General features: G+C 38.6%; 1 long non-coding RNA gene across 1 annotated transcript in view; it reads right to left on the reverse strand.

The window, feature by feature from the left end:
- LOC122787694 overlaps window positions 1-4671 on the reverse strand; it is a 34374-nt gene extending 29703 nt beyond the window's left edge. The window contains exons 1-2 of the long non-coding RNA XR_006362588.1: window positions 4137-4671; window positions 2456-2658 (exon numbers count right to left, since the gene is read on the reverse strand). This is a non-coding gene — a long non-coding RNA (uncharacterized LOC122787694). The remainder of the gene's footprint in view (window positions 1-2455; window positions 2659-4136) is intronic.
- Between the last annotated feature and the right edge of the window lie 18171 nt (window positions 4672-22842).

A 22842-nucleotide genomic window follows, 5' to 3' on the forward strand; every position in this document is an offset into this window, starting at 1 on the left:
GTTAACATGTTAGCTGTCTTGTAATAGCTTACTGCATGCTTCTAATCAATCAGGTATGTACCTCTGTTACCCATAATTAAATTATTCCTCTTAGATATTAATTGTTGTGCCTCTTTCGGTTTATTTCGGTTTTTAGCTATTTTCTACTGATTTTATCAACAATACTTAGTTGGGGAGGAAAGAAAGAAAGTAATTTGCTAACTATTAACAATGAAATAGCATGTAATGTTTCCCCTGCTAAAAATATTATACTTTTACTTTTTAGTGATTTTTCCTAGTTACCCATTATATTAGAAGCTTGAGCTGAAACAAACTTTTCCATCAATGGGGAGATTCAGAAGAATTTGTGTGTATTTGTACATTATCTTCTGATCCCTGAATTAACATTTGTGTGTATAAAAGCAATTTGTAGAAGCTTATTTGTTAACAAAGTGGTGTACCTTACATGGTCTTAATTCATTTACCTCTCTGATAAGCGTAACTACCTCTGAAACCTCCTTCTTAGAACTGTATCAGCAAACCACACTTTTTCTGTATAGCACATCACATACCTTTTATTGTTTCTTTCTTTTTTACTTTGTTAGCCAGGTAAACCTAATTTCCCTAATCTAGTAACTCACCTTTCCTTACTTAAGGATCCTTTAACATGAAATCTGCCTTTCTTCTCTGAAGATACCCAGTGCCAAATCTAGCCAAATTTACTGTTACAGTCATATAACAAGATGTGTGTTTTCTTTGTGACTTTGACTGGGGTAATGTCTAAAATGTGCATGTGTGTGTGTGTGTGTGTGTGTGTGTGTGTGTGAGCGTGAGCGTGTCTTAAGTTCATTAATTGTAATGTAAGAAATGGATGCATGAGGCTTGATTATATTAATGGTGATGTAAGAAATGTGATGTGTGTAGCGTGATTATATTAACAGTGTAAAAATGTGGTGTGTGCAACTTGATTACATTAATAGTGGTGTAAGTAAAGTGGTATGGATGTGGCTTAAGTATATTAATAGTGTAAGAAATGTGGTACATGTTTGACTTGATTATATTAGTAGCAGTGTTAAGTAATGTGGTATGGGTGTGACTTGGGTTATATTAACACTGTAAGAATTGTGGCATGGGTGTGACCTGATTATAGTAACAGTACTACAAGTAATGTTGTATGGGTGTGGCTTGATTGTATTAAATAGGAATGTGAGAAATGGGATAAGAAAGCAGCATGATTATAGCAATAGTAATGCAACAAAATGTGTTATGTGTGTTGCTTGATATATTAACTGTAGTATAAGAAATATGGTAAGTGTGGTGGCTTGATTACATTATAGTGGTATATTCAATGTGGTATGTGCATGGCTTGGTAATATTAATAGCAATGTAAGAAGTGTGATGTGTATGGCTTGATTTTATCAATACTGATTTAAGAAATGAAGTTTGTATGTGGCTTGATTGCAGTACATTAATGTAATAAACATGCTATATGCATAGCATGGTAATATTAATAGTAAAACAAGAAATGTGGTGTGTGGCTTGATTATATTAACAGTGGTATAAGAAATGTGGTATACATGTGGCTTGATTATATTACCTGTTAGTCCGATTTCACATGCTCTGAAATGTTATCCTCGGCCATGAGTATGTATCCAAACCTGGTATACTTTCCACATCATCACCATGACATGGACTCTCTGTGAATTCAGATGATTATGTTATTTATGCATTTATTTGATAACTATGAGTGTGAGTTGCTCCAAAGAACATGTTCAGTCTTGTAGCTTGATGATAGTAGTATAATAAATGTGGTATATGCATGACTTGTTAATATTAATAGTAATAGAACAGTAATGGTAGCATGTGCTACACAGACAAGTTGCAGAGCATTAACATTTTAGTTTTGTATTTAGCTACCACATTTACACCTTCATATTTTAAATTGCTTAAAATGTTCACATTTATGATACAAAGCCTAACAGATGCATACATAAACACGTTTCATCATCTCTGTATTGCCATCTCCCATCACTCAAGACCATATACAGGAAAACTAAATGAATTCTCAAGAAACAGTTTATTTTTTTTAATGATTTCTTAACATGACACCATAATCCCCTATCTCTGTGGCAATACTAAAAATAATTATGACTTCAAGTAAGAAACAAACAACAGGGACATCTAGAATGTGATTTGCCAATATACAGTATATTGGAATTTATTTAAAAAATGAGCTGGGGTATATCAGTTATGTTCACTAGAGATGTCCTAGTGTGTGTGTGTGTGTGTGTGTGTGTGTGTGTGTGAAACCTAGTACCTCCTGTTATCCTTGTATAATTCCTTAAATTCCCTTATAGTAAGAGTAACAAGTATCTGAGTATGCATATATTTGTAAGAAACAGGGCATTAAAAGAACATATTTTCAGATTATGAGAACTGAGAAATTACCTATACATTTAAGTCTGCCTTTTCTTACCTCATATTCTTTACAGGCTGTCTTAATGCCGTCCCCCTCGTTTAAATTTTGAGGGCGTCCCTCCTCAATTGACAGCATATACTGGTAGATCACAAAGGGATCCTCGGGGCAGCACTGGAAATCAGTTGCCTTTCTGATGTGCACTTCAAGGGAGGTATTATTTATGAGGTCGTTCTGCTCTGCAGGGGAGCTGACTGGAATGCCTAACAGCAATTATAGACACATTTTTAAAGATTGGGTAAAATAATTGCTGTGCAATAATAACGCTTTTATCAACAACAGGAAAGAAAGAAAGAAGGTCCATAATAAAAAAGAAAACACTGTAAATTATGCGGCACTGTGTACTACTCCAGTGAACAGATCACAGCAGTCATATTGAAGCAATTGGTTTACCAACAAAAATGTATTTTTTTCAAGCAAGTAATATATATATATATATATATATATATATATATATAGACGGAATATTTATAACAACAGCGGAATATATATAACAACAACAGTACGCTGATAACATAACATACATAAAATGAACGTAAAAAATGTGGAGCTTCAACTTCTCAACTTGAGGAGGGGTGGGGGTAAGGTGTAGCTAGCTTATAACGGTCCCAGCTAACTGGAACCAACCCTACTGCTACAACTGCTTTACTGAAAAATTCAGAATAATTCCAGAACTAGTACTCCTATCATAGAATTCTCGTCTGTTGCCTACAACGGACTAAGCAATCTTGTAAAGATGCAAATAGTGGCTTATAGTTTATAAACGTGTGCAATACGGACAATTATAATATACGTCTATAGTTAGCAAGTATTAGTAGCGTTATGTACTTGCGGACAAAAAGAAAAAGAAACTTTTTTTAGGTCGGAACTTATAAGCGACTTCTTGTGTAAGGGTATCCTTTTTATTACGCTTTACTGCCACTATGCCCATTCGTGACTGAAAACGGGTATCTGAAGACACCCCAAAAAAATATATATATATTCCCGGTTAATAAAGTTATTTCCATGTAATGACAGAAACGCAAGAAAAGAATCAAGTTACTATAATGTGCTGTACTGTAAATAGTTTGTGACAAATTTAAATTAAACTAGAACAAATAGATATATATACATAGCTATCTAAATATATATAGCTATAGATCAATTGAACTTCCCCAAATTTTTAAACAAAATGTAATTCTTGACAGATGACAACGTCGCCGACACTAACTGCTTTATTTCATCAGGAAGACGTCGCGCGCCAAGTATAAACTCCGGCCACCTGAAGGTACGCTGAAGAAGACTACTGGAACGTCTGTCTTCACAAAATATTAATTTTAACTCCTTCGTGCATTTCAAACCGTCATGTTAGATATTTTATCCACCCCCGCCACCCAGAACGCGTACTGGAGCTATCCGGAAGCTTCCGGAAAATACTTCTCAGAAATGAAGCCCTATGAGATATTGTCTTTACTAACCATAAATTTAAGGTATCACGTTTCTGTTGAGAAACATTTTTTTGAAGAATCCCCAGCACTGGCACTGGAAAATCATTACCCTCTTGTAAGTCGTGTATGGGGTGTTAATCTTCTCTGAAGATAAACAATGAATAGTTTTTAAATTATGAAACTCACCTTCTGACGAGTTCAGAGATGCAAGTACCTGTTAATGATACAGTAATAAATGTATTAAAATGTCTTACCTGAGAAATCGCATACACGTTCCGACCTAGTTTAGGCCACAGACCTACCGAGTGACTCTTAAAGAACATGCAGAGAACTTAGGCAAAATATTCCCAAAGAGAATAATCCTGTTGGTGAGTACATGAGCAGCAGCTGAGCAGTAATTGTACTTCATGAATTCATGTAAGTAGGAGCAAACCTAGTATTCAGATAGACACGCGTGTTGTTATTCTTCTTCATATATATATATATATATATATATATATATATATATATATTTTTTTTTTTTTTTGCAGAGGTTACTGTTGGACGTTTGGCTTCACCGGCATCCAGGCAGCTGGTTATTCTGAAAATGAACGACAAAGAAAAACACAAGCCTTGAGTAAAACAATCTGGTGTAATTTTGATAAGAGATGCAGTCTTTTGAAGAGTTAACATTTGGGTATTAGAGTGCGTAGACTCGTTTCTTTTAGATATTTAATACTTGATTCTTTCCTAAATCAATCTTCAATAGAAAAATAGTTTGACGTGTTTTTTTCCACACTCCAATAAGCCACCCCCTCCCAAAAAAATCCCATTCTTCCTATCATTTCCTATATTACCCGCCTCGTTTTTGATCATTCAACTCTGACCTTGTTCTCAGCCAGTCGAGCAGGTTGATTGATTTTTCAATTACAAAAGTAACGTTGACTGGGCTTTAAATGACCCCTTTCTGAGTTACAGGAAAATATTTACTACCTAACACCAGCCTTGTTATTTCCACATCTCCTGACAACACTCCAGGAAACATTTCCCAGAAAGGAGAGATCACACTGCATGTATGTATGTATCTATACATGCGTGTATGTTTATGTACAGTTGTGTGTGTACACACACACACACACACACACACACACACATTGATATATTTATACCTCTCAACTGTCCCTGATTTTGGTTCAAATTGTAGGCCTGTCCCTCTTAATCTCTTTTAAAACTGGAGACAGTTGGAGAAAAATTGATGAATTGCACTTAATAAATAATGATAGTTATTAGAGTTATCGACTTCTTTTAGTCCAGAAAATATATTCACATTATCTTATTCTGTTGATGCCTCAAGTAATACTACTAACATTTTAAGTGTCCCTGATTTATTTTTGGTTTGTCCCTGACTGTTGAGAGGTGTAGGTGTGTGTGTGTGTGTAACCCGTTTACAATTTAGATCGAATTGATTTTTATAGAGGAACGCTGTATGTGTGTGTGTGTCAGCGTCAGCAGCTGTTTTAAACATGCACTTTAACCGTGATTGCTGGTGACATCATCAATTTATCTATTCATCTGTACGTTCTTGCCAAAAAAGGAATTAGAAATTACCTACAAAGATGTCCCGCTTCTGTGATATAAGAAACCCTGTACCTTGATGCTAATAGTAACCATCCACTCTTCTTGGCGTTGTGCTCAGTAGAATATGCTGGAAATAACGGTAATTCTTAGATTGTTGCTAGGCTAACGACCCGAGGGCCTTTCTAAGCCTAGCCAAGTTTTCCTGAAATAATAATGATGTCCTGTATCCAAACAGCACATTGAGAGATAGGCATTTATTAGCAACTTCTATCCATGAAGGACATGGTGCCAGACCTGGTGTAAATTTCCTTTGTATACTAAAGACGTTAAATGACGTTGATGCAATGCTTATTTAGTTTAGTATGAGTGCTGTGCTACACATAAACTGATATACTTACCTGGAGAACAACTTTAAAACAGCTGTTTTTCCAGCAGTACTACTAAGTTCCCTACTGTAAATACTATTCTCCCCTTGAGTTTTTATTACGTGTTTTTTTACCTACTAATTTTACATTAACTTTTTTAATTTAGTAATTAACAAATATATATATGTGTGTGTGTGTGTGAAATAGTCACTGTATCGCTATTCCTGTGGAAAAAAAAACGTTTTTCTTTAGTGTTTTATGTGTATTCTGCTGCCCATTACACTACTGTATACTGTCAAATGTTGTCAGTTACTGTGATGCACTGTGTCTTTGCCATGTAGCCTATGTCATAGCTGAAAATGGTCATTGGACCAGTCATCCTGCCCATTTGCTAAACCAAATCTTACTGAATGCACCAAGCAGGGTATTTCTGCAATATTTTATTTTACATGTAAGTGAATTGGACCCAATTCCTTTTCGACATAGTTACAGTAAAAGTAGAAGCAACACAAACAATATTAGGGTTAGTTTTATAACATTGTCAAAGGTTGCAAATGCACTAGGTGTGTAACTTTAGTATTGTTGGCTTATTACATAACATAGTCGGATACTATCTTGACAAAAGACTTGTCTGGTCAGGAAATTAATATAAGTATTTTTGGCACCTTAGGTAAAAATATTAGATTGTCAATAGTGTTGTATTTAATCTATGTGGAAGATCATTCCAAACCTATGGCCCTATAAAAGAGATTATCTTTGAACTTGAAAAATAATGTGAGGAATGTCAGGGTTGCTACACTGACAGTGCTTAATGCTAGTTTTCTAAGTTCTGTGACTTACAACCCTGCACATTGATCCACACTGGTTTAGAGTGATCAGTTGGTAAATCAAGGTTGGTCCAGTATATCCTGAGCCCTATATAGGTATGTTGTGAACTAATGATTTCACTACATAATGAGGGTAGAAATGCTAAACCCATGGATATTGACTTCTGGGGTCTGTAAGGTTTGGAAATAGGGACAGCAAAGATACAATCTACCTGTCTCCATACAACTAAACCACAGGTGCATTGGAAAATCAGATAGCTAAGAATATTTTCTTTATAGATCTATGAGACATGGAAATTTAAGTTTATTGTTGGAAGGCATACACAAATTTACATTAAGAAGACAAAAAAGTCATTGGAAATGTATTCAAATTACTGCGATTACAAAGGGCAACATTGTAACTCTTAGATCTGATTAACAATTTATTTATGAAATACTCACCCTTCTAAGACTAAGCAACAAGAGGGTAAATTAACTTACAGTATATCAAAATACATTTGCTAGGAATTAATTAAAAATATATAGATAATTTAGGTAACATACATGGCAAAGGGGTTGATTTTAATTAAACACAATTTGTTTCAGAAGCCTATTTTAAGACAGTAGAGAAGCTTAAATCAAACAATTTACTTCAGCGATTATATTTCAGTTTTTTATGATGTATGAATATTGACAACATTCTTCAGTATGACTATATAAAATAAGCTGTAATAACAGCAGTAGCAGCTGGAGATGTGGAGTATACAATGCAGACGACATCAATATAACACGGAGTTGTGATACATTGACACGTATAAAATAAAGTGATAGAGAACATTAGTTAAGCTGTAAGGGAGATCATACCTGATCTAAATTATATTGCCTTCTGGTTGCTTGGTTAAAAAAGATAAATGATAACATCAGTAAGACTTTTAATGGATAGGGTCATTGACTGCATTATTTTGGTGAGCATTTTAAAAAACTGGAAAGTAATTGATGCAGAACTGGCTGAGTGCATAATATTTCACAGTAAAAGTGATATGTGGTCCTTTTGGACATATTGATTTGAAAGACTATAAAAGACTACTGCAACTTTTTCTTCATTTCGATTTTAACAGTATATATAATGTTAGAAACATGTTAACTTGAAATGCTTATGTAAACCACAATTTAATGTTTATTTATTATTATTATTATTATTATTATTATTAATAATAATAATAAAGTGATGTTTAAAAATGAAGAGTTTGACTCTTAACTGGTTGATTGCGTATAACTGTAGTAAGGTGCATTGATGGTAGCTTTTTGACTCACTTGTTCATATGTTTATAGGTTCATAGAGACCCACTAGGCTACTGATTCAGGGTCTTTAGAAGACAGACCATACATTCCCATGGTAGTTTTTAGTCCTTTTAATTTTAATATAAATAACCCAGAGAGTAGTAAGACCTTTACATGTTTCCTCTATCCACCAGGGACATGGATGCTAAACTTCAGGTGAATTTGTGGTGATAAATCTACCAGTGCTGTTTTTTGTTACCTGAACTCTATTTGAATTATTTGATGATATAGCAAAGAAGACTGCAAGAGCATATGCCAAAGCAGTGATTAGAGCCTTTTTTAAGGGATACTCTACCTTACTTTATTAAGAGGCAGGAGAAACTGTAACATGTGGGAAGCAGTGCAATTATTTTTTATATTAACATTTAGATATGATTTGAGAGCATAAGTGATGCTTTTATTTATTTATTTTATTAAATGGGTTAATTATCTGGTCCACAGGCCCCTTTCAGGCACAATATGGGAGAGGTAGGGAATTACAGCATTTTAATGAACACATAAAATAAATACAAGAAGTATGTAGAATGAGGAGGTAATGATAGTGCTATTAAGTGATGCATAACAAAACAATTATATGACAAATATGGAGCAAATTTTGTAACAGTACAAAATCTGAACAGATGTTAGTTATTTCAACAGAACATCAAGCAAAGAAAAAAATAAACTGATTAAGTAAGTAAAGCCAAATTAGTCACAGATATCTGCCAGTGTTTTAAAGAATGTATTGCCAGTTTAATGTTATGGATATTAATATTTGTACATTAGTATCAGTAATTTACATAGCTATGAACAACTGTATAGTTTATAGTAGTGTGTGTCAGCATTCAAGTATATATTATGTGCTACCCAGGATGATCTTGTCAGTTTAATGTTCTGGATATTAATATTTGTACATTAGTATCAGTAATTTACATAGCTATAAACAACTATACAGTTTATAGTAGTATGTGTGAGCATCCAAGTATATAGTCTGTGCTACTGTATTGGTTATCTTGTGTCATAACAGGAGCACTTGTATTCCTTAGCTTGGTGTTGTGTCACTTTCTTTAATTTTAATTATTGAGTTTTCATATCTCTTGTAATGAATTTCATGCTGCAGAAGCTATTTTAGTGAATCTCTTTTGCTCCTGTAGCTTTACTGAAGGAGGCTCTTGCCAGCATAGGTTCATAGGTAGGTACTAGGCTATTGGCCCTAGGGCCTATATAAGCCTAGCCAAAGGTACCCTGACTTTCGCCACCCAAGAAAATTATTTTCCTGTGCCTCTGTCGAGCAGAGCCACAGAAGTGATCCCCGGGGCATTATATGCACTTGAACTTGGGAATAACTGTATTCTCTATGCGTAAGTCTGCTGTAAGGTGTGGACAGTATGAGAAGATGGGAATGTTGTATAGCTCAGTACAAGAGAGGCTATTTCTGTTACAAGTAAGTACTTTGATTTGCTTAGAGCTGAGCAGTGATTTTCTCCAGGGCAGTCTAGGAAAATGAATTGACAGATTTCATTAACTGTCACCTGGACAGTGTGAATGTTTCATATTAAGTTTAAGCTAAAATTTGTAAGTGATGTTTGAATTGTTAATGTCTTCCTTTCTTGCTTCATGCAGCAGTATGTTTTGGCTGCTGTTTGTGGTGTGAATGTAAGTTGCTGATTCAGCCTAAAAACACAATATAATTGTTGTATTATTGCTGGAAATAGTGTCCTCTGAGGGTCTGTAATTAAAATGGTTGGATTATTTTTAAGTTACCATTGACAGGCAAATAATATTGTTCATTGTTGCTTTTTTTTAAATTAATCTGTAAATCCATCCTGGTTACTAGCTCTAAATGCTTCTGAAATCCATTTGTATTGTCTCTACTAATTTGGCAACAGACTAGCTGAACTGAAAATAATAATATCACCTTATGTGCAGTGTACCCTTCAGATGCAATAAGTCAAATTTTAAATTGCTTGTGAAAAACTGAAATAGTAAAGGGTCTAATGTAAGATCCCTGTGGAATTTTGGAGAATATCATCACATTTTTGCAGAAACCATGACCGTGTTAAACATTCATGATTCTGTTATGAATACAAGCTGCAGAGTACTGAAATGCAGTGCCGAACAATATGTTCTTGATTCAAAAAGCTTTTGAAAGGTAAACGTCCTCTCACAATTACCCATGGCACTTAAAATGGTAGTGATATCACTGTTGTTAGTTTCTAACTGAGTAAAGTTACTTGTAGTTCTGAACTAATGTTAACAATGCTCCCATTGTTCTCCATTTTCCCTAGATGTTTTGAGGTCATCAGTATAATTATTTTGTCTTTTTCATGATATCCTGTTGCTGTTGCAGATAATAGTATATTTCTCAAGTGTTGCTGGTTTGTTTAGGTAACATTTCAGTTTGTGAACTTTGAGAGAACCATAACAGCATATCTTCTATGTACAGAATTCTGATGACACTGGTAGTCCAGCTGTTTTTAGAAAAATGGTGAAAAGAAGGGGGTCCTGGGACAGAGCCCTGTGAATCAGTTTTCTAGCTGGATAGGAGGAAGGTTGTAACTCTCCTGGTTTTGCTTTAATTCTAAATGACCTGTTATGCAGGTAAGCTGTAAACCAGTTTTCCAGTTTGATAAAGGTCATACAGTGTCAACTCACTGAGAAGCCCTTCATGGTTTTCTGATATAAAAGGTTTTTATAGTGTCACACAAGTCACTTGTGCCCTGTTACCATTTTCATGAGTCTTAGAGTGGTAGTTCATAGGTTCATAGGTTGGTAGTAGGCTATCAGCCCTAGGGCCTATACAAGCCTAGCCATAACAATTCCCTGGCTATTTCTTCCCACACTATTTACTTCCCTGGACCCTGTCTAGCAGGGCGACTGACGTGATCCCTGGGGTGAATTTCCTTTCTCCCTTCCAATCGTCAAGATTCCTTTTGAAGAGGACCAAAGAGGCTGGAGGGATAGGTTCCTGACCCAGAGACTCCCCAGACTCTGGAATAGATTGCCCATACATGTAAAGCAGAGTGCCTCTTTGGACCTCTTCAAGAGGAACCTTGACGATTGGATGGGAGAAAGGAAATTCACCCCAGGGATCACGTCAGTCGCCCTGCTAGACAGGGGTCCAGGAAAGTAAATAATGTGGGAAGAAATAGCCAGGGAATTGTTATGGCTAGGCTTGTATAGGCCCTAGGGCTGATAGCCTAGTACCAACCTATGAACCTATGTATGGGCAATCTATTCCAGAGTCTGGGGAGTCTCTGGGTCAGGAATCTATCCCTCCAGCATGTTTTGTTTATTGTGATGACAAGGTTTAGATCCCTGGAGCGTGTGGCTCTGAGGGATTGGGATTTCTTTAAGTGTAGCATGTCCAACAGCTCTGGGTTTGACATGGCCTTGTATGTTAAGCAAAGATCGCCTCTGAGTAGACGATATGCGACAGAGTATAGCTGGAGTTTTTTAAGGAGGTCAGCGTAGGGCATCTGCTTTAGGCCTGTGATTCTTTTAGTGAGGTATTTCTGCGGCCTTTCCAGTTGTTGCAGATGTCTTGAGAGGTACATACCAAACGGGGCATTGTATTCTATAATGGGTCTAATGAGGGATGAGTACAGGGGAAAAATGACCTCCTTTTTTCTGGATGAAAAGCCCTTAGTGATGAGGTGTGCCACATAGAAGGATTTCCTGACTGTTGTGGCGATATGGTTATCGAAGGTGAGACCACTGTGCACCTGTGTCCCTAAGTCTCTTATCACACTTTCGGTGTTTAGTGTACTGCCACCTATATGGTAATTCGCGGATACATGTTTTTTTCCTAAAGGGGATAACTATACATTTCTTGGCATTGAGCTTGAGCCCATGGCTCTGGCACCAAGCATCTGTTTATGTAAGGCCCTTTTGTAGAGTATCCACATCATTTGCAGATTCAATAATGGCTCCCAGTTTTCAGTCATCTGCAAACTTTGTTATCCAGAGTCCCTTAGTGTTGGCCTGTACTTCAGAGAAGTAGATGCCAAACAAGAGCGGTCCCAGGACTGAACCCTGAGGTACTCCACTTGTCACTTGTCTGGAGCTGGATTTGGAGTTGGCTACTTTTACAGTGTGGGTTCTATCAGTAAGCCAGTTAGCAACCCATTGGGTGACGTAAGGATTAATGCCCAGCTTAGTAAGTTTATCTGTGATTTCAGAGTGGGGGATGGTGTCAAAGGCCTTGGCAAGGTCTAAATAGGCTGTGTGGACCACCTTACCCTTGTCCATGGCTCTGGAGACTGATTCGAAGAAGTCAATCAGGTTCAGGAGCAAGATCGGTCCTTCACGAACCCAAACTGGGTGGGGTCCAGTATTTGAAGGTTGTCAATGTCTTTGTTTATAAGTTCCATGATAATACGCTCCATGGCCTTGCAGATAAGGCTTGTCAGAATGATGGGACGGTAGTTTCCGGGATCCAAGGTGGATCCCCCCTTGTGGAGCGGGATAACTGTAGCTCTGCGCCACTCGGTGGGCATGAAACCTGAGGTGAGGCTATGATTAAACATGACACTTAGGTGAGGTGCCAGTTCATATTGTAGTTCATGTAGTACACAGCCCGGGATGTCATCTGGTCCCATGGATGCTGGATTCTTAGCTTTGGAGAGTGCATTTTTTACCTGTGTGGCTGTTATTACCAGAATTTGGCAATCTTCCAGTATTGAGATGGGCCATTTAGGGGGTGAGAGGGGGGTGAAGTTGGCACTGAATCAATCTGCCAGGATATTGGCAATATCCTTTGGATCAGTATATTTAATGCCATTCTGTTTTAGCTCAGAGCAGATCTGAGCATTGCCATTTAGATTCTTGACATGGTTATAGAATGACTTGTGGTTGTCTTTGGAATCTTTGGCAATTTTATTTTTGTAACTAGCTTTGGAGGATTTTATGAGGGATCTCAGTTTCTTACTGAGGCTGGTAAGGAAGTTTTTTGCATCCTGGGATTTTCTTCTTTTCTGCAACAGTTTCTTCCTTTTGTTGTAAAGTTTGTTTATGGCAGGAGACCACCAGATTGGCTTCTTTTTTTTGGATGAGAGCATCTTGGTTCTATTTGGGATGGCACGATTTATGCATGAGTGGATGTGCTCGTACAGTGCCTTAGTGTAGGATTCAGCAGTTGAACTTTCAGCTCCCGTCTGCATGGGTGTCATGAAGTTTGTCACTTCTGACTTGAGTAGCATGAAGTTGACTTTGGAGAAGTTTTTTATGAAGGTTTCCTTACTGGGGGGTGGGGGTGGGATGTGGATGTTAAGGGTGATTAGCTTATGGTCAGACCTGACTAATGAGGGGGTGACCATAGGTGTGGAGCATAGATTTCCCATGTTGGTAATGACCAGGTCTAGGATATTGGAGCCCCTGGTGGGACTATGGATTAGTTGATCCAGGGCGTTGGAATTTATGAATTCCAAGAACCACTGGGCAAAGGTGTTGGTACATGAGTAGTTTTCCCAGTTAATGCCTGGGTAGTTAAAATCACCTAGTATTAGGGTGTTTGGTTCTATCTTAATATTTTCCAGTATGTTTAGAAAGGTGTAGTGAGAATCTTGGGGTATGGTAAATATGGTCATAATGAACGATATAGCACTGCTATTAATGCTGTGAATTTTTCTTAAACAATGTTGTTGACCATTATTTTATTTTATTTATTTATTTATTTATTGACATTTGTTAACCTGGTTTGTCCAACTGGGCTTTTGGCCCATTTTCAGTGGAGACCAGAAGAGTTTAGCTCCAGTAGTACATTTTTAAACAAGTACAATTTTAAACAATATTGATATAATAGAAGTTATAGCAAAAAGATTCACGTATGTTGGGTTACATGCATAAAGTTAAAGTTGCATTAAAAAGAAGCTTAGTATCATAATTTTACATTGATATAGTTCAATAGGTCAACACTAAAATGTTTTTGTTTGTATAAAATTATGCAAATGCATAGTAGACACATTGGAGAGAGAGGTGTAATGAGGTACTAAGTATAGTCCTTTTGAGGGTACATAAGGGAAGGAAGACTAGGTGGGGTCATGGCAAGGGCAGGTCCTGGAATTGAGAAAATAAACTTTCAGTTCATTTTTAAAGTGTGAGGTGTGGGGGATTGAACGTAAGTCAAGGGGAAGTTTGTTCCAAGCATGGGCAAGGGAGAGTTTGTAGAGTAGCTTGCCTACTGACCTTTTTGGGTGGTAGACATCAAGTAATTGTTGGTTAGAAGTATGAAGGGTCCAGAATGGGATGCAGATGGAGACTAAGGAAGATAGAGATGGACAGAAGCAGGTTTTATAAAGAATAGAGTATAGCATATGAAATTGATAAGATAGCAGAAATTGGGGGAGTTCAAGCCATTGAAGAGAGTTTAAAGAAATGCAGTGGTGTGGGTTGTATGGGGAGTTAGTAATGAATCTGGCTATTTTATGGTAAGTCTGTTGGAGTTTGTTTAGAGTGGAGGCCTGGATATTGATGATAAGAATTGGGGTGGCATATAAGAGGGAGAGGAGGAGGAGTGCCTGGCCCAGGGTAAGTCTAGATTCAGGGATTAGGAATTGTTTGCTCCGATATAGCAGACCTAGTTTCTGTTTTTTTTTTTTTTTTTTATACACTGGAGTATGTGTAGGTTGAACTGTAGTTCATCATTGATAATGACCCCTAGGAGTTTTGTGTGGGTGTCAAGTTGGATAGTTGTATTGTTAGAAGATGTAATAAAAAAGGAGGTTTTGTGATGAGAAAGAGAACGGGGAAGGAAAAGTAGGAGTTTGGTCTTTTTAGGATTTAGGATCAGTAGGTTGTGAGAGAGCCATTGTTCAGTGGATTGTTGGGCCAGGGAGTGTAGTTCAGGAATGTTATTTGAGATGGATATAAGTGTAGAGTCATTGGCATACTGAATAAGGGAGGATTTTTTGCATGAGGTGTAAAGATCATTGGTGAAGATGTTAAACAAAAGGGGTCCCAGATGGAGCCTTGGGGAACACCAGTGGAGATGGGAAGGAAAGGTGAGGAGGATGAGAGCCATTTGACAGATTGTTCCCTGCCAGATAGGTAACTATTAAACCAGGCAAGTGTGGAGGAGGATAGGTGGAGATTTGCGAGTTTGGATAGTAGTAGATGATGAGACAGTATCAAAGGCTTTGGAGAGATCTAGGAAGAGACAGGAAATGAGTTTATTGTTGTCTAGGGCCTCTGCAATGATATGAGTGAAGGCAAGGAGGGCAGTGCTGGTGCTGTGGTGAGGATGAAATCCATGTTGGGTAGGGGTAAGTAAATGATGCGTGAGGAGGTGATTGAGAAGCTGCGAGTGAATACATTTTTCTAATATCTTGGAGAGGGGGGACAGAATGGCAATGGGTCAGTAGTTTGAGGGGTCAGTGTAGTTTCCACCTTTATGAAGAGGGGTAGTAAAGAAAGATTTCCAAAGGGTGGGGACAGTTGATTCCAGAATAGATCAATTAATTAGTATAGATATAGGATAGGTAATTGAGTCAGCAGCAAGTTTGAAGAATGTAGGAGATAGATTGTCAGTGGAAGGAGAGCAAGGTTTTGGCTTGAGTAGTAGCGATTTGATGTAAGTAATGGGAACTGGCTCAAAAGAAAACAAAGTTATGTTAGTGGGACTTGGAGGGGTGGGTGTCGAAGTAGAGTTTGGCTTAGAGGTTACCAGATTTTGGATGGAAGAGATAAAGTGTTTATTCAGGAGGGTAGCTGTTTTCTGAGAGGATGAGTTAGGGTATGGGGAGGGATTAGTGGGCTTTCCAGGATAGAGGATGTTATTGAGAGTTAGCCACAATTTTTGAGGATTGGCTTTGTTGTTAAGCTGAGCAGAGCTATAGTATAACTTTTTGTCATTAGTTGTATGTTTTTTTGCAAGGTTCCTCAGTTGCCTGTATTTTTGAAGAAGACGTGGGCTGTTTAGTTTTAGTCCAGGTTTTCCAAGCACCATCTCTTTGTTTCATAAGGGACCTAGTCTCCTTGGAGAGCCAGAGAGCATGATTTGATTTTACTCTGATCTTCCTAGAGGGGAGCTAAATTGGGATGAATTGAAAGTCGATAGTTTTCAACAGTCTTTGATAAGGTGGGGTTTAGTAATATGGGAGTAGTGTCTTAAGATGGTGGTAGGGAGATGATCACTGAGGGAGTCAGGTAAGGTGGTGAGATTGTGGTATTGGTGGGGGGAATTGGTAAGGATCCAGTCAATGGTGGAGCTGAAGGTGAACTTTTTATGGAAGCGAGTGGGAGATGTTATAAGTTGGTGGAAGCTGTGTAGGTGGATACTGAGTTGGGGTGAGTCAGTTGTGACTTTGGACCAATCAATGTTGGCATCACCAAGGATAAGTGTCTCATATGGTATGTTGTGGGAGAACCAGGATAGGATGTTTTCAAGAATGGGCAGATTGTTACCAGGAAGAAGGTAGATAGAGGCAATTGCAAGTTTTTTGTGGGGATTCAAATGGCAGTTAAGGATGATGATTTCAGCTTGGAGGAAGTCAGGAATTGGGGACGGGTAAGGTGAAAGGTTAAGGTTGTTTGAGTAGAGGATGGCCATGCCATCCCCTTTTTTTACAGGTCTATCAGATCGGAAGATATTATAACCTGGTGGGAGTATTTCACTATTTGAGATTTGTGGCTTGAGCCAGGTTTCGGATAGGGAGAGGATGTGAGGGATATTGAGAGCTATCCATGAGTGCAGCTCAGTAACTTTATTTGCTAGACTCTGAATATTCAATGAGTAAATAGTTAAGTATTTGGATAGAGATGATTGTTGTGATTGAGGTTGGTGACTGTTAGAGGAGTAAGATGGGGGCAGTGGAGAGCTAGTTTTGGGGAGAGTGAGGGTGGGGAGAGAAGAAGAGTGGCCAGGGTTGGGATGGATATCTCCAGAACAAAGTAGTTTTTTAGTGAGGAGAGAGTGTGTAGTAGATGCAAGATGGAGTTTGTATAGTTTTGACTTAGCTTTGAGGGAAGGTTAAATAAGTTATGTACTTCATTGTGGACTTTCAGCTGAGCTGCCAATGCTTTTTCCAGGTTTTCAGAATAATGAAGACAGCACAGAAATTCAACGATTCAGCACTTGTCTTGAGACCTTTATTTGAAATGGGTAAATCTTTGTAGATTTCCATAACTCAGGAAAATATCTGTTATTGGCATTATGTTTACAATGTGTCCAATAGATTCAGCTATAACACTGTCAGTACACAAGTGAATCTTCTTGATGTGTTCTGTATACATAGTAAGGGTTCTATCAGATTAAACAGGAGACTAAAGAACTAAACAGAAGTAATATTAAGGAAATTGGAAATATCTATAAACAATGTACTGTAATTACTGCTCCTTCACAGTTTATTGGTGAAGATGGGTATACCAAAAGCCATGTCCATCTTTAGTGTTTGATTTGTAGATCCTCACTTTCTTTAGTAATACTCTTGCCAGGATCATAATAAAGAAACAGTATAAATGAGAATTGTGAAATAACTGCAGTATTTCAAGTTTTTTTTTTCCTGGCTCTAATTTCCTACCACTTCCCAAAGACATGCTAAGAGGTTTCATAGCTCTCAACTCTCATAGAGCTCATAGGAATAATAGAAAATACAAGGCAACTGAGTCCCATAACCATCAATGTCTTGCCAGTACCCACCATTAAACTATACCTCCTTTTTCAAGGAAGGCAAGCCCAGTGAAGCCAAGGGTAAATTTGTGAATGTGCATCCAGTTTTCCAGTTCCCATTTGAAGGAAAATGTATCACACTGCTTGATTTGCCACAGCAGTCTATTCCAGAGGTGGGGACAGTACTGCATTTGAATGTATCTCTCCATAACAATTTATTTATTTTCTGGTTAAAATTTAGATGCATGTTTCTGATATTTTTCAGACTGTTTGATTTGTAGAGATACAAGAGATCTAGGACTAGTGGATACCTAATGGTATGGAAGGCAATGCAAAGATCTCTGCTCAGAAGTCTGTAAAGATTGTAAATACAGGGAATGAGCATCCAGTCTTTTCTGGTAATTTAGGGTTTTTAAGTCAGTTATCTTCTTAGTTAGGAACTTCTGAGGTCTTCCTGTTTGCTTCATATGTCTAGTGCGTTACATCACAAAAAGGCCATTGCATTCAGTAATTGGCCTAATCAATGCTGTATATAAGGTGACAATGCCCTCTTTTGAGCTGAATGATATTCATTTAGCAATTAGCTGCACTTAGTAGAAGGACTTTCTGACTACTGTCATTACATGATGACTAAAGCAGTGGGAATTATCAAAGGTCTTTAATAACATTCTCATTTTGGAGTGGGGTATTGTCAATGTTATATGCTGGATGGAAGATGTGGCAATGTGAGGTATTGCCAGCTATGCCAGGAGAAGTAGGGCAGTGGATGTCTAACATATGCCAGCATAATTACCTGGAATTTTGTAAAGAATTATATGCCATTTGTATATCAAACTGATTTGTACAAATGTTTTTGTTGAAAATGTATTTGTCAAGTTGCTTGTGTTAAAAATGTATCAATAGTGTGTCTTGCTGGACAGAAAAGAAATATGCATTTATATCAGACTGTACTGTGGTAACTAAGGAAATGTGTATATGTTAACAGAGGATACTGGAAGACAAGAGGTCAATCTCAGTCCAGCTAACTTTGAAAAATAGTAAGAAATTAGTTAATTTAAGCCATAAAGATTGAATCTTACAGTTCTGTCTGCAGCCAGAGTTGAAATGTCTGTGCCAGAGAATGGTTTATTAGCTCTTGTAGGAAGAGTGGAAATGTTTTATTGTTTTATGACTTCCAGAAGCTGCAACAGATCTTAGCAAAGCTATATGTGTGTGTATTATTGACACATGCTAAATCCCTGCAGCTTCTAGCCAAGGGCGTAGTCTGGGAACTAGAAGTCATATGACCAGATGTGTGTGATGTCATTCTGTAAGCCAGCTCTGTAATGATATTTTAAAACTAGATGAGACTGGTGTCAGAATGTTTTTGTTTTTGTCAATGTCAATGTTTTTGTCAGAATGTCAGGTGTTTTTGGAATCTGACAAAGAAGGAAGACCACTCACCTATTTCATCTTTCCCTGCTCTAGTAAGTTATCAGGGTATAGTAATTATTTAGCTCAGTCAGGAAAATGTAGTGAGAGGAGTTAAGTACTGTTTTCTGTATCTGTGTGAATCTATTCATCTGTGCTATTTTAATATTTCCTGTGCTGAAACTCCGGTATTTATCGTAAATAGATATTTAGTATTTTCATGTAGCTTTATTATTCATCATTAAATATATTTAAACTTTTCATTTTGGCTAGTCCTTTAGAGATTATTTTAACCTTTGAGAATACTTATATCTATTTGGTGACTCTGTGGCCACTCCTGAAAACCTCACTGCACTGGTCAAACACTATAATTTGTATTAATATTAATTTCACTCTGTATAATTGGACAGCCTTGTAAGAGCCTCATTGTAGCTAGCTTTGGAGTGTCTGACTGTGTAACTACCTTATAGTCTGGGCAGAATGGGGCATAGCTAGTATATCTGTACCAGACTTTCCCAGGTGTGTGTGTGTGTGTGTGTGTGTGTGTGTGTGTGTGTGTGTGTGTGTGTGTGTGTGTGTGTGTGTGTGTGTGTGTGTGTGTGAAAATAAAATCTCAGAGAGTGTGGAGTGTGTGTATCACCTGCTTGGAGCAGGAACCAAAGCACTGGTTTCACAGAGAGGGTGCTGGAGGACTTGGCTTGGACACTCAGCTGAGACCTCAACTCTACATCTATGCCAGTGGGGAGTCTTACTGGGGACTTAGAGGGAGACAGAGAGAGAAATCCAGACCCCAGACTGACTGTTTTCCCTGTGTGCTTTTAAGGGAAATTGTGCTGGATGCGGAGAGCTGTATCTGGAAATACTGTGTGTTTCTATTTTTGCTCCAAGCAAACATCCCTCTCCAGTGTCAGTAGTGAGGATTTGGGCTCCTTTATTACTGGCTCAGAGAGGGGATGTTGCATATTGGTGGGATATTAATTGAACCTCTGTAGCCTGTGACCAGTTGTCACTGAAGGTGTGTGTATTCTCAGCAGCCACAAGGTAAACATTTAGAGTTTCGTTGTTACAACAGTTTTATTTATTTTTTGTTAGTTTAGCTTATTCAGGGAAAGCAGACAAAGATGTCAGCAGAGGATTATGGCAAGCTGACAAAGAACCCGTTGGCCAAAGTGTGTGAAGCTAAAGGACTGGTGGATGTCAACCTGACTAAAGAGGAAATTATTTCAGCCTTAGTTGCAGCTCTGGACCAGCAACCAGGAGGATAACCAGTCTGGTGATGGGGATTTGCAGCCCTCAGAAATAGGGCAGTTCACCTTTTCCTCAGAAGAGTTAAAAATCCATCTGGAGTTAAAGAGACTTGAACTGGAGGCCACATGTTTGGAATTAGAATCAGCAGAGAGACTGCGGCATTTGGAGGCTGAAGAAAAGCAGAAACAGATGGAATTAGAATCAGCAGACAGACTGCAGCATTTGGAAGCCAAAGAAAATGAATAGTAGCATCAACATGAGAGGGAGATGCTCTCTCTTTGCTGGGGTCATCAAGAGAATGGGGAAGGGAATAACCGAACCCCAGAAGAAATAAGGGTCAGTAATTTTCTTCCACAGTTTAATGAGGGTGATAATTTTGATAGTTTTATTCATATATTTGAAAGAGTATGTAAACAGTTTAATGTTGACCAAGGTCTCTGGGTATGGTTCCTGACTCCTTTACTCCATGGTAAAGCTGCAACTGTTGTTTCTAAATTGTCTGATATTGCTGTTTAAACTATGATAGAGTAAAACATTATTTACTAGAATGTTTTAAGTTAACAGCTGAAGCTTGCAGAAAAAAAGTTTTGTGAGCATAGACACAAGGCAGATGAAAGTGTGCGTGATTATATTGTTGAGTTAAGCACTTATTTTCATAGGTGGGTGAGTGGGTGTCAAGTCACCACTTTTGAAGGGCTGATATACCTTTTTGTGAGGGGAACAAGCCTTTAGCACTTTGCCTGGTTGGCAGCCTGGGAGTGTAACTTTGAAGATGAGCTGATCAACAAAGGAGATCAGGGGTTCTCTACCTAGCAAGCAGGGCATCACTGTACAGGAAGTGGATACCCAGTGCTGCACATGGATATAAGGGAACCCGTGGTGGGCAGCCTAAATCACCCCATCAGAGTGCAACAGTAACAGGGGAAGCCACTAAGTCAGGTACATGGCCAAGATTGAGGGTTAAATATTTTAAATGCAATCAGTGGGGCCATGTATCATATAGATGTCCACAGAAGCAAGGTGGGAAACAAAAAAGGTGGGTGAGCCAGCAAGTGGGAATAACAGTATGCCAATGCTATGTTTGCTGCAGACAACAGGGGGGACCAAACTATCAACAAAGTTTATATCTGATCTTAGTGAATGGAAAACAGGCCACTGCTAAGAGAGAGACAGCCTCTGACATAACCATTGTGAAGCCTGCAGTGATTAGAGGAGCAGTACCTGCTTCGGAAGTCCACTCCAGTCAGCGCTTTAAGAGGGATCCCATTCCAAATGCCTTTGGTCAAGGTTCACCTTGACTGGGAGGGTGGAAAATGGAGCAAGGAATTAGATATGTTTGAGGATATCCCTGTAGATGTATTGATAGGGAATGATTTTGATAGTGCAGTAACTTGTGTGCATGCAGTTATATGCAGTCAAGTGGGGAGACAGGTATGTGGATCAGGTAGCCTGGGGGATACCCAAACAGACCCCACACCTAAAACCAGGACTGGTGAGGTGGCTATTTCAGGGAGGGAGCTACCCTGTAGCAATGAGCCTGAAGGTGAGTCACAGCTGCTGGTAGGTACTGATGTTCCCTTGAACAGAGTGACTGCAAAGGCAGAGGTGAGTGGTAGTACCCAGGCTGACAGTAAGGCACTGCTGTTACAGGATAACAGGCTTCTTTTGGAAAGGGAGCTGGGAAGGGTCACAAAGATAGAGTTGAGACCGGCTCAGTTCTCAGACCCTACATTGCAAGGCTTGAGGGAGGTAGCTAGGGAGGCACCTGGTCTTCAAGGAAAAGGGGGGTCTGTATACTGGAACAAAAGGTTACTGTATAGAGAGTGGACCCCTGAGGGAGAGCTAGAGGCTGAGGTAATACAGTAGTCGGTAGTGCTCAAAGCCTACCATCTGGCACTTATATCCATAGCTCATGACATTCCTTTTGCAGGTCATATGGACATAAAGCATACCAAGAAACTCATTATGCAGAACTTTTATTAGCCTGGGATTGCAACTGATGTAATGGGACTGCAGGACATATGAGCAGTGCCAAAAAGTAGGCAAGGCAGGAGACAAGGTCAAATCTTCTTTGATGCCTTTGCCTGTGATTGAGGAGCCATTTCTGAGGTAGCTATGGATAGTGGGGCCTCTGATTACCCCAAGTTCCACAGAGAAGAAGTATACCCTTGTGGTAGTAGATTATGCTACTAGATACCCTGAGGTGGCGGCTCTATCCTCCATCGAAGCAGAAAAGGCGGCAAATGCTTTGTTGCAGATTTTCAGCAGGGTTTTTTTCTCAAGAGAAATACTGAGAGACAGAGGTGCCAATTTCATGTCAGACCTGCTGGCTTGTCTGTGAGCGCACTGTGGGGTGAAGCACCTAAAGACCACCCCAGACTAATGGTGTTATGGAGAGGTTAAACTCCACACTAAAGACCATGCCATGGGCATTTGCAGACCAGTTTAAGAGAGTGGGACTATTATTTGTTCCATCTGCTGTTTGCATACAGAGAGGTACCCCAGGAATCCACATGTTTTTCTCCCTTTGAGTTGCTGTATTGGCATAGGGTGAGGGGGCCTTTGGAGCTGATTTGTGATGAGTGGGAGGGTGAGTGTGAATCCCACAAGGTGTCTGTTGTGGCATATGTCCTAAACCTCCGTATAA

This window comes from Protopterus annectens, chromosome 13.part0, assembly GCF_019279795.1.
Source record: "Protopterus annectens isolate FY-2018-M chromosome 13.part0, PAN1.0, whole genome shotgun sequence".
In the NCBI taxonomy this organism is placed as follows: Eukaryota; Metazoa; Chordata; order Ceratodontiformes; family Protopteridae; genus Protopterus; species Protopterus annectens.